A 12,008-nucleotide genomic window follows, 5' to 3' on the forward strand; every position below is an offset into this window, starting at 1 on the left:
GGGCAGTGTTTTGCTCTCAGTACATTCAGATGTTTATCTGTACACATGACAGCGTACCTGGCACTTCCAAGAAGAGGATAAGTGGCTGTCTCTAAGCTCTTTGCAGATTCCTCACTTTTCTACTTTTAAAAATTTGGGATGTTATAGACTAAAGTTTTTGCGTGCCCCATCCCTCGCCATCTCTCCCCTCCCCCTTCCACCTTCTCCTGAACCATATATTGAAATCTCAACCCTCACTGTAATGGTGTTGGAAGGCAGGGACAGTGAGAGGTGATTAGGTCCTGAGGGTTGAATCTTCATGAATGGGAAAACCTATGACTCAGACACCAAACCTGCCAGAGCCTTGATGTTGGACTTCCTAGTCTCCAGAACTGTGAGAAATAAATATCACCATATCTCCGATATTTTTGTTAAGCAACCTGAATGGACTATGACAGGGTGATTAACCTGAGAAGAATTTTGTTTCGCCTTTGAGATATCTCACTCCACCTCCTAGTTCATTCCTCCTGACATCACCTTGCTCTGAGGCCTTGGCATCTCATGCCTTTATCGCTCCAGCAGCCTCCTGGCTGAGCTTCTGGAGACCAGTAAAATCCTGATCCAATACTATCCACACAGGGCTGCTCCCACTGCACTGCCCATGGTGCCACTGCCAACATGTTGCCTCTCTGCCCCTAACTTATGCTTCGTTGCCTGATTTGTGAGAAGAGAACTGGGACTTCTAAATGTTTCCCCTTCGCCAGCACAGAGCACTGGAGAGACACAGCAGGAGGACTGATCTTTCTGGTTCCTGTGATTCTTGTGTGTTTTTTCCCCTAATATTTGAGATCGAGTTCTTATGCACACCGAACTGTGGTGTGCACTTTTAATCATCTCCTGTAGGAGATACCTCCTCAAATGCTCTATTTATGGGCCTAGGTGCTCCCCCAAGAGTCACCATTTAACAAAAAAAAAAAATTCTTATTTTTCTTTGGAACCAAATGAAATTAGCAAAGTGGGACTATAGTCTCTTGTTCTTAAGTAAGACATTATGAGGTCAGGGCACACCCTTTTTAGAAGATAAATGACAGGTACAAATGAGGGAGAGGACATATGTGTCATGCTCCTGTGAGAAATCTCTCTGTGCATCTGAAAAGCATAGCTGCCCGCTGGGTTAGTCTTTCTAGTAAATGATAAAGAGAAGCCTTTCTTCTGAACCTGCCTCCAGTGAGATAACCCATCCTGTGATCCACAGCGAAACGTCAGGGAGGTGATAGGAAGGGTCAGAAAACCTAATCTTCTTTAGTAGTTGCTGTGTCAAGTCCATAGATTTACTGGACGTTTCTAGCAAACCCTCTTCTGACTAACCTCAAGAAAACTGAATGACTCAGACCTTTGAAAAAAGGAAAAGAAATTCCATCAGCAAACAGCTAAATATAGTGTAGGTGATTTCTGAATTCCATCTAGCCTTTGTCTTGAGTGAAGATTAACCCTGATTCTACATGTCCAGAAAGAGGTCGTAATACTCCTTGTTGATTTGGGCATGCTTATAAAATGATCTCACCATGAGGGTGACATTATCTCCATTCTGCAAACAAGGAAGCGGTGGTGGGGGAGGGGAGGGAGTGCCACACATGAGGTTAAGTAATTTGACCAAGGAAATGCAGCTAACAGGTGGTAAAGCCAGGATGTGAACCAAAGTTTACCTACCCACAACACGAGACTGTCTCTAGGAAATAAGGTTTATTTCAGAAAGGCATAACATGTTTACCTTCACCTTGGGAGCTCAGGGCTGTTATTATCCCCATCCTAGAGTTTTCTAACTCCATTGAATTGCCCAGGTCCATCCAGGTTGCAAGTTCACAGGGTTGAAGCCTGGGTCCCAGCCTCTGAGATGCAGAAAAGGTGCTTTCAGTCTATTGTTAGATGGACTATTTTGTGTAGGTCTGATGGACCAGGGTACAGACACGCTCCATCTGAGCAGACGTTGTGTTTTTCCCAGATAGGAGCTAAGACGGTGCTGGATCCAGAGGAAGTACTCAGGTAGGTGGACAGTTATTAAGGAGCCCAGAGTCCCCGAATCCAACACCAGTTCAGGAATATGTTTCTACTGTTTTGCTGTATTTCTCCACAGCAATGACATGACCTCTCCAGAGATAAGTCTCCCTAGTTGTGTTCATAAAAAATCTCCCTGTCCCTGGGATTGTGTGAAGGCTACTTGTCAGGAGATGTTGGGTCTCTTTTGATGTTCAGGGTCTCACTAAGATAAAAGACCGGCTCTGGAGGACATGCCACGCGGGACAGATGACAATGGCCAGAGCCAAAGGGACGCCTGCCATCGGATTGCATAAGGATGGTGCTGGGGCCCCGAATGCTGGTGCGATGGCCCTGCTCTGCTGCTCCGGGGGCACCTGACTCACTAGCTAGCTGTTCAGAGATGACCTTGCAGAATGCTTCTACTACTGCTTGCCTTTAATTCAGAGGCCTCATTGATCTTCAGAAATCCTTTCCCCATGGTGAGGACAAAGAAAAATAACATCATGGAAGATGTATCCTAATCACTGATTAGATGAAAGCTTTGGGATAGTGTGTAGGTTTGATGTGTTATTCCATTCCTCATTTGCACAGAAGCAAAAGAATTAACTAGGTATTAATTTTCCCTTCAGTGGAAAAACACTTAGAACCTCAATGCTAAACGGTATTTTCCTCTGAAATGTTTTAACTCTATGTGCTATACTTTTATCTACTCATACTGATAAAAAAAAAAAAAAGTTCCAACTTCAGAGCCTAGAGATACTATTTTTCAGGATTAGAGACTGTGATTTATTGGGAATATTATTGACTATAACAACAATAAGAATGACTACCTTTAATTTTCTGCCTGTTTGTTTCCAAGGTTGCGTTAGATGCTCTATATATGTTAGTTTAATTCCAATAGTATGCCTTTAGGAAATGTGCAGGTCCTTTTATGACAATTTGAATTATGCAAATTTGCAATCACATTATGCAAACATTAGGCACAAAATCAGATAAACTCCCAAATTAAATTTAAAAAATGAACAAGAATTTCAAAACATATGGGCCAAAAGAATTCTTTTTACTTTATTGCCACAAGGCAGCACTTCTTTACCTGATAACTAGAAGTACCTGCCATTCTGTCCACATTCTTCTCAGATTCCATCCGTTCTGGAGAAAACATTCTTTGCAGAAAGTGCAGTTGTCTCATCTTGTCATGCCAAAGGGCACAGGGCAGTGTGGTGCATTCCTCACACACACAGAGCAATCAGTGAATGGCCATCGGATGGATTTGAGCAGGCTGAAAGGGGAGTGTGGGCAGAAACAAGCTGGTTGGACCTTCACCTTTGGAAATGTGAGCCTGACCACTGCCCTTTTATCCCTTCCCAGCTCAAGGACAAGGCCTGCATGTCCAGCTAAGGTTGCAAGATAATTAGTGATGTCCGGCTGAGTACCACTAAGTGGCTTTAATTTCATCCTCTCAATCTTGTTCTTCGATTTCCTCCTTCGTTTTATCTCTCTTTCTCTTCTTATTGCCTTCAGCAAAATAGCACATGTGTGAGGGCTTTGCATACATAACCTTTATTTTCAAATAATTGTAGATTCACAGGAAGTTGAAAAAAACAAAAAAACAACCAATACAGACAGGTCCTATGTAGTCTTCACTCAGTGGCAACATCCTGCAGAACGAGGGAAACATGTTTGTTTTTGATGGACAGTAGCTCACTGAGTTTAAATTCTAGGGACAAAAAAATCCATGTTGAGATGCAGTTATCTTCTCATCAGGCCTCAAACCAGGGTGGGCTTCACGTGCGCCAAAGCCCCATAAGCAGAAGGATGCAATCTGCATTGTGAAATTCTTCATGATTGTACCTTTGAGTTGTGTGTTGTATGTGACATAGGAGGACAATGGAGCATGTGCCTGGGGGAGGGGAGCCTTGGATCCTGTGTGGTTCCACTTTTATGTCTGTTCTGTGGTCAGGGTGTGGTGTCCCACTCAGTGACACGGCTTCCTTCCCCTGCTGCCGGGCGCTGGGTGTGGGTTCCAGAGGGTGCAGGGGGTGGGGGTGGGGCTGGGGATGAGGGTGGGGCGTTGGGTGCCTGTGACCAGCTGCACTTGTCCCCATGAACATCCTGAGGGAGGTACTGTGTATTAAGTAACAGACACAAAACCCCATGACAAGCCGTGACGGAGATGGCCAGAGAAAGGGGAAAGCTTTTAAACTGCATTTTGAACAAAGGGCCGGCATTTTCATTTTGCACCGGGCCCCACAAATTATATTGCCAGCGCACCTAAAACTATTTTATAGCCCAGCCTCTCACAAGAAACCTGGGCATGAAGATGAATATTTATCAGGAAATAGGAGGCATCAACAGAAGCACAGAGGGCTATTTGTTTGCCAAAGGCAAGGGAAATCTTCCTAAAGCACATTCTTATCCAGCCTGAGACTGTGTGCGCTCTGACTGCATGTGCTCCTGCTCACAAACATGACATGGTCTGGGGGTAAATAGTCTAGCCGCCCCTGCCTTCAGGCTTCACCATGCCTTGGTTCAATTCATGCTTGCTGCTAACTGAATGCAGTTAGTTCACGCTTTCCCAGCTCTGTGTCTTTGCTGGTGCCATTGTGCTTGTAAAACGCCATTTTAACTTCTCTCCTGAAGCCCCCGCCATGCCCACCTCCTGGCCTTGGCACCTGTTCCCTCCTCAGACCTGTTGTTTCCTAGGCCTGGTACAGGGAACCGGCTCGTCTTTTAGGAAGAAGCTCGCCTTCCAGGTAGGTCTGCCTGAATACCTGCTCTAAGCCGACCTCCATCCCATCCTATCCCATTCCTCTTGTAATAATTGTATTGGTCACTTTTTAAATTAACTTTGTGCATTTCATTTTTAAAATTTGTTTAATGACCATCTCTCCCCATGAGGGGAAAGACCTCTTTTGGCTTCTTCACTTCTGTATCCTCCTGCCCTAAACCATGCTCAGCATTTGTCTATTTAATAAAGGAAGGGCCCTTTCTCTCCCTCAAATACTGGAGTACATTGTATGTCATATACTGGTTGCACGTTTTCTCTCATCTATGCTACTAGCTTCTTGAAGGTGGGGAATGATTCATTCTTATCCTTCACAATGCTGGAGAGAGACCCCAGCTTCAATAAGTCTTCATTGAATGCAGATATAAAAATAAATGGTGCAGAGGCAGAGAGCATTTCTTTTCTCTTTCAGAACAACTGGGCACAGCATTAAGCCTGAGAGAGATCAAAACCTAATTGCCGGAACGAGAATCACAGGCATTCACCGCGTCTGCACCAAGGACGGACTTGGAAAAGGGTGTAATCAACTGGCAGCACAGTATCCAGTGTGACCTCTGTTCTTCACAGAGCCGTTCTCTTTGGGGAGCGGGCTGCCTTTGTGGCCTGCAAGATAAAAAGCTTCCCAAAATAGAGACCAGGAACGAGGTTTGGCTCTGAGGCGAGGGACCAGAGCTGGAGGGCACCTTCCTATGAGCACCTGGCATCTGTGTTAATCTTTCAGCAAAGCACTTTGCTTTTCCTTATCAATGAAAATGGAGATGTCCATAAATCATTTTGGGAATCTAGGGGATGTGGAAAGGTAAAGTGAGGTATTAATCCAGAGAGGGAGAGATTTGGGGAGGAAATGGGAGCATTAAATCAAAATGGTTGCATTAAAAAATGGTAGAGTGATCTGTTCTGGTTGTCTTGAGTAAGAACAGTAGGCCTGTGACAAGCTCAGTCAGGTTGAGATGAGGCTGCATAAGCTCTAGGATAAGAGACTAGAGCTGTATTTTACTGTGTAGATGTAACATCAGCAGTTTTCTAATCCACTCATCTGCTGATGGGCACTTGGACTGTTCCCAAATCTTAGCTATGGTAAATTGTACTGCTATGAACATAGGGGTGCATATATTCTTTCTGATTGGTGTTTCTGGTTTCTTGGGATATATTCCTAGAAGTGGGATCTGTGGGTCAAATGGGAGTTCCGTTTTTAGATTTTTGAGAAAACTTCATTCTGTTCTCCACAGTGGCTGCACCAGTCTGCATTCCCACCAGCAGTGCATGAGGGTTCCTTTTTCTCCACATCCTCGTCAGCATTTGTCATTTGTTGATATGTTAATGATAGCCATTCTAGCAGGTGTGAGATGGTACCTCATCGTCATTTTGATTTGCATCTTTCGGACAATTAGTGACTTTGAGCATGTTTTCATATGTTTGGCCTTCCTTATACCCTCTTTCAAAAAGTATCTATTTAGGCCTGTTGCCCATTTTTTTACTGGTTTGTTTATCTTCCTTTTGTTAAGTTGTATGAGTTTCCCATAAATGGTAGAGATTAAACCCTAACCGGAGATACATCTATACAATGGAATACTACGCTGCTGTAAAAAGGAAGGAACTCCTACCATTTGCAACAGCCTATGGTAGATGGAGCTGGAGAGTATTATGCTAAGTGAAATAAGCAAGTCAGAGAAAGATAAATATCATATGATCTCACTCATTTGTGGATTATAATGAACAATATAAACTGATGAACAAAAACAGATTCAGAGACAGAGGAACATGTATCAGACTGTCAAACCTCAGAGGGAAGACAGGGGAGGGTGGGGATAAGGGGGAGAGATCAACCAAAGGACTTGTATGCATGCATATAAGCCTAACCAATGGACATGGACACCAGGGGGTGAGAGCATGAAGGGGGGAGGTTGGGGGGGCAATGGGAGGTTAAGGACACATATGTATTACCTTAATCAATAAAACAAACAAACAAACAATAAAAAAGAGACTGGAGCTGCAAATGATCCCCAAACGCTGGAGGACAGGACAATTCTGCACAAGGCTGGGGGATTTGGAGCCAGGCAAGGAGAGAGTGTGTGCAGTGTTCTGAATCTTGTTTGCACAACTAACTCCCCCTTCCCTTATGGAGAAGAGCTCCAAGCCGGAAACGCTGAGCCTCAGGGATCAGCACTGGCAATCCTGCTGCTAACGTGGTAATGAGGAGGCTCCCCCAACAGTGCAAAGCCTGGGATGGGCGCCTCTGTGTTGTGATGAAAGTGGTTTCATTTCTAGGGAGAGTTAGACATTCAGAGAGAGTGTGTTGGAGGAAAGGGCAGTGCATGGCCCACACAGGACAACACACAACAACACAGGCTGTGGGGTAAGCAAGAGTCATGCTGTAGCTCTGAGACCTGTCTGCTGGGTCAGCTGCCTCCTTGGGAAGCTGAGATGAACTGGGTGCTGACAGGAAAAGGTGTGATGATGTGGGGTGGTGGGGCTGGTCTGGGGAGGTGATTTTAGGGAAATCCTGCACGCAAAAAGTCCTGGTGGCTTGGTGGAGTGAGAGCTTCTGTTAGTCTTCTCCCTGAGATGACCATGTATTGTATGACAGGGCAGTACTGCAGGTCTCCTGTGGGATGTCCCACTTCCCCAGGCCTTCAGTGCTCAAGCCAGCATTTTAGACAGCCCTGGGCTGCAGCGAGAGGACTGCGGGCAGAGGCCACAGCTTGGAATTCTGCCTCTAGGAATGCCTCACTGCAATCAGCCAGGTGGGGTCCTGGCCCTCAGGAGGCATGGACTGGAGGCCTGGCAAGTAGCACTGGGGTGAAATGGCCATAGCTTTCCTTCTCTTTTCCATGGTGGAGAAAGGAATTTTTCTTATTTCTTGTAAAGAGGAAATTCTTTAGAGCCTGGGATTAGACCATGGCAGTTTCCCCTTGAAGGCATCTACTTCTGTGCCTGCTGCTATCTCTGACCTTGCTTTTCCATTCCTTATGACAGTACAGAATCCAAGTGTTTACCTTGAAACTTGTTTAGCCCGGGCTGTGAGCTGTGTGTGTGTGTGTGTGTGTGTGTGTGTGTGTGTGTGTTTTCCCCCACTGGATGGATTTTTCCGGTGGTGAGTAAATTATTTATTTGTCAAATCAGTCGCCTAGTAAAGCAGCACTTACTTTCTAAGACTGATGACTCTAGCATGCCAAATAGTACCCAGGGGTTCCAGCTTCTGCCAAAACAAAGAATGGTTTAGAAACTATGGGAATTTGGCCAGTCCTGTCAGCCTTATCTCCAAAATATAGCCCCAGTTGGTCTCCTTGTCTCAGGTCTATGCAGCCACCATTCCACTTGGACAGACCTACTTTGTCTGGATTGTTATAATAGCATCTCAGCTGGCCTCCCAGTTCCATCTTTGATTCCCCTCCAAGACATTCTCCACTCAGAAGCCATGGCATTGTATTAGTTTTCCATTGCTGCTGCAATAAGTTACCACAAACTTAGTGGCTTAACATGACATAAATTTATTCTCCTATAGTTCTGGAGGCCCCAAGTCAGAAATCATGTTTGCTGGGCTAAAATCGGGGTGTTGGCAGGGCTGCCTTCCTGTTAGAGGGTGTAGGGGAGAATGGCTTCCTCACTGCCCCAGCTTTAGAGGCTGCTTGTGTTCCTAGCCTGGTGGCACCTCACTCTTTTGACCTCTACTTTCTTTGTCACATCTGCATTACTGAGTCTGACTCTCCTGCCTCCCTCTAGTAGGAATCCTTGTAATGACATTGGACCCTCTTATATAATCCAGAATCATCTCCCCACTTCATGGAGAAGGTGCTATTAGTCTAAGGTGACTAGATTTTAACATTGGTAAAGCGGGACACCATTGACAGGAGTGGAGTGGAGGTGGGGGGGGGGGAGTTCTTGATTAAAAATTTGGTCTATATGGAGCAACAAAAATTTTCATAGAATGCAAAAATAGTATTCTAATATATTTTTTTAAATGTCAACCTAAGTACAATTTACAAATATAATAAATAAAAAAAATTATGTATAGTCGTTTCACTTTCAAGGCCGGCACTAGAATTTTTGCCTTCACTATAAAATATAAATAATGCGAGTACTGTGCTAAATTCAAGAAAATTTATGTACTTATGAAATAAATAAATAAACTACTTACCTAAATTATCTGAATAGCTGATTTGTAATGACATCACTTGTTTAACTAGCTTACTAGCACGCAGTACGATGTGTACTGTCTGAGAGACAGTTACAAAATGTTTTCATAGTTGCCAATCCCAAAAAATGCCATTGTTCATTAAGTCCAAACAATGGTGGTCGAATTCTAACAACTGATCAACAATGCGAACTTTGATAAGCAGTTCTCCATAATTAGTTCTCAACAATTATTTGTTATTATTAAAGTTTAACATTATAAAATTAACAAAAATAATATAAAACTCATATCCTGGCTAAATAGCCACATGGTCGCCGAAAACCATATATTCCCTTCCCGTTCTCCCGCCATTCCCTAGCTTGTCGTGCATTCTTTCCAAAAATCGGGACTTTTTTAAAACACTGTGGGACGAAGGACAAATTGCTAAAAATCGGGACCATCCTGCCAAAAGTGGGACATGTGGTCACCTTATATTAGTCACTCTTCATTCTCAAACTTTGAGTTAACTGCTAGGATGTAGGCAAATTTATGTTCCCAAGAGCATAATAAATGAAATTTATCCCTGCTTCCCTTACAGATCATAAGAGAGTTCTTGATGTACTCTAGATCTCACTAGCCCAAGATTTGGATTGGCCAAAATCTATGGGTAGTATAGGCAGTAAGGAAGATATAGAGAATGCTAACAAAATCAAAGAGCTATATTAAAGTGTTGATTTATTGATTGATTACAAAATACCCAGAGCTAGTCTGTTCCCTTTGTAAAGTTCAATTATTTCCCAACAAGAGTCAGCAATGGTATCTCAGCTGTTCTTTGTAACAGATGTCCTAACAGATATGCCTATGTCATAGATATTCATGGCATTTTCATTTCAGTTTGACTAACATATGTTGGGCACCTATGATGTACAGTCACTTTCTTAAAGATAAGGACAAAGAGGAGCTCTGAGGTGGAATAAACTAATTGAGACACGGAGACACTGAGGTCATATAGCGGGGGCTATATTTTTGCATCTAGAGGTGTTGGGAGGTAAGAGAGCCAAGTAGAAGGAATGATTGGAGGGAAAAGGTGTTTGAAGTGGCATCAAATTAAATGGGTTGGATGGAGCAGAGTAAGCATTGAGGAATGGTATGGAAGAAGTCAGACTCATGTTGTGGACTCTAAATGCCAGGCTGAGGAGTTTTACTTTGTTCTGTGTATAGTAAGAAATAACTGAAACTTGTTAAGCAAAATGACACCATTCGCTATTATTTATAATAAAATATATAGAAAGAGTTAGCAGTATTTTTAAGGTGCGACAAACATTACCATCTGTGTTCCTGAAAGAACACATTTCCACCTTTCCAGGAAAAGTACTGTAAGATTGTGTACAAAAGAGTGTATCCTGAACAAAAACAAGAAAAACAGGATTGTGTTATCTGAAAGGTTACATTTGGCTCATTTATGTTCCTCAGAGTTTACAAGAATGTCCACAGAACGACTGTGCATGATTAAGATGAATAATTTACTAGATAGAATGTTTACAAGAACATGAACAAAGGAAAAACTTTTAAAAATGCAACTACATTCTAGCTAAAAAAATGGAATTATGGTAGGTTTATTAACTGATTTCAAAATGAGAACCTAGAACTAAATTTAGGGAAGCCATATTTCATAAAGTTGTAGGAACACTATGACCTTTGAGCTTACATCTAGCCCAGCCAATTAATAATTGGGTGAGCTTGGGGAATATGCTTTTATGTCTTTATTTTTATTTTTTTAATGTATATATGTATTTATTTATTTGTTTATTTATTATTTTTTTAGAGAGGAAGGGAGAGGGAGACAAGAAAGAAAATCGACTTGAAAGAGAATCATCAATAATCTGCCTCCTACACACTTTTTACTGGGGATAGAGCCTGAAACCCAGGCATTGCCCTGATGGGGAATTGAGCTGGTGACCTTTTGCTTCATGGGATGATGCTCAACCAACTGAGCCACACTGGTCAGGGCTTCTTTCATTTCTAAGCCTCAGTTTCCTCCTCTGTAAATGGGCATAATAGTGTTAACCATTTTAGTGGATTGTTGTAATTAAAAGTTTAAGAGCTTAACGGTCCTATTTTGTTCATAATAAAATTCTTAAAAGAGTCAGTTGTCATTTTCATTATAATACTTTCCTCCATTTTTTAAATAAGACTTGAAAAAAGAATAATCTTTCATATTTTGCTTCCCTATTCTAATAATTTAGGATTATAAGTTTTATAAGTAATGGAGGTCCTTATTATTCATGAATTCTGTATGTGTGAATTCACCCGCTTGTTAAAATTTATTTATTTTTAAATTAAAAAAATTTAAAGATATTGATTTTTTACAGAGAGGAAGAGAGCGGGATAGAAAGTTAGAAACATTGATGAGAGAGAAACATTGATCAGTTGCCTCTTGCACACTTCCTACTGGGGATGTGCCTGCAACCAAGGTACATGCCCTTGACTGGAATCGAACCTGGGACCCTTCAGTCCACAGGCTGCCGCTCTATCCACTGAGCCAAACCAGTTAGGGCCTAAAATTTATTTATAACCCCCAGATCAATACATGTAGCACTTTCATGGTCATTCATGGACATATGTAAAGTTTTTAAAAAAAATCAATTTGTCAGCTGAGGCCAAACAAAGCAATGTTCTGTCTTCTCATTTCAGTTCTTATTTTGTAAACATATGCCCTTCTCCTGGTCTATTTAGTGCCATGTTCTTTGTATTTTTATGTTCTTTTGGGTTGGCAATTTCACTATTTAAAATGGTCCAAAGATAATGTTGAATTGCTGGCTAGTGTTCCTAAGTGCAAGAAGACTGACGTGCCTCATGGAGAAAATATCTGCATGTAAATAAGCTTCATTCAAGCATGAGTTATAATGCTATAGCTGTGAGTCCAATGTCAGTGAATCAATAATATATTAAAGTATATTTAAAAGAAGCATATATAAAACAAGATGATATAGTGATTAGCTGATGGAAATGCTGTGATCAGAGGCCTGCAGGAACCTAGCCTTGTGTTTCTCCTAGGAGCAATGGTTCAGTATTCATGAATTCAGCATTTGT

The 12,008-nt window shown here is 42.3% G+C and overlaps 1 protein-coding gene and 1 long non-coding RNA gene across 2 annotated transcripts in view; one reads left to right on the forward strand and one right to left on the reverse strand.

The window, feature by feature from the left end:
* Positions 1-12,008, forward strand: part of LOC118703436 — a 110,039-nt gene that overhangs the window by 92,587 nt on the left and 5,444 nt on the right. Inside the window, exon 6 of the long non-coding RNA XR_006739797.1 lies at positions 5,214-5,339. This is a non-coding gene — a long non-coding RNA (uncharacterized LOC118703436). The remainder of the gene's footprint in view (positions 1-5,213; positions 5,340-12,008) is intronic.
* Positions 1-12,008, reverse strand: part of LOC118703645 — an 88,336-nt gene that overhangs the window by 20,399 nt on the left and 55,929 nt on the right. The gene's annotated exons all lie outside the window — the stretch shown is intronic.

Source organism: Pipistrellus kuhlii, unplaced genomic scaffold (assembly GCF_014108245.1).
Source record: "Pipistrellus kuhlii isolate mPipKuh1 unplaced genomic scaffold, mPipKuh1.p scaffold_m20_p_4, whole genome shotgun sequence".
NCBI lineage: Eukaryota > Metazoa > Chordata > Mammalia > Chiroptera > Vespertilionidae > Pipistrellus > Pipistrellus kuhlii.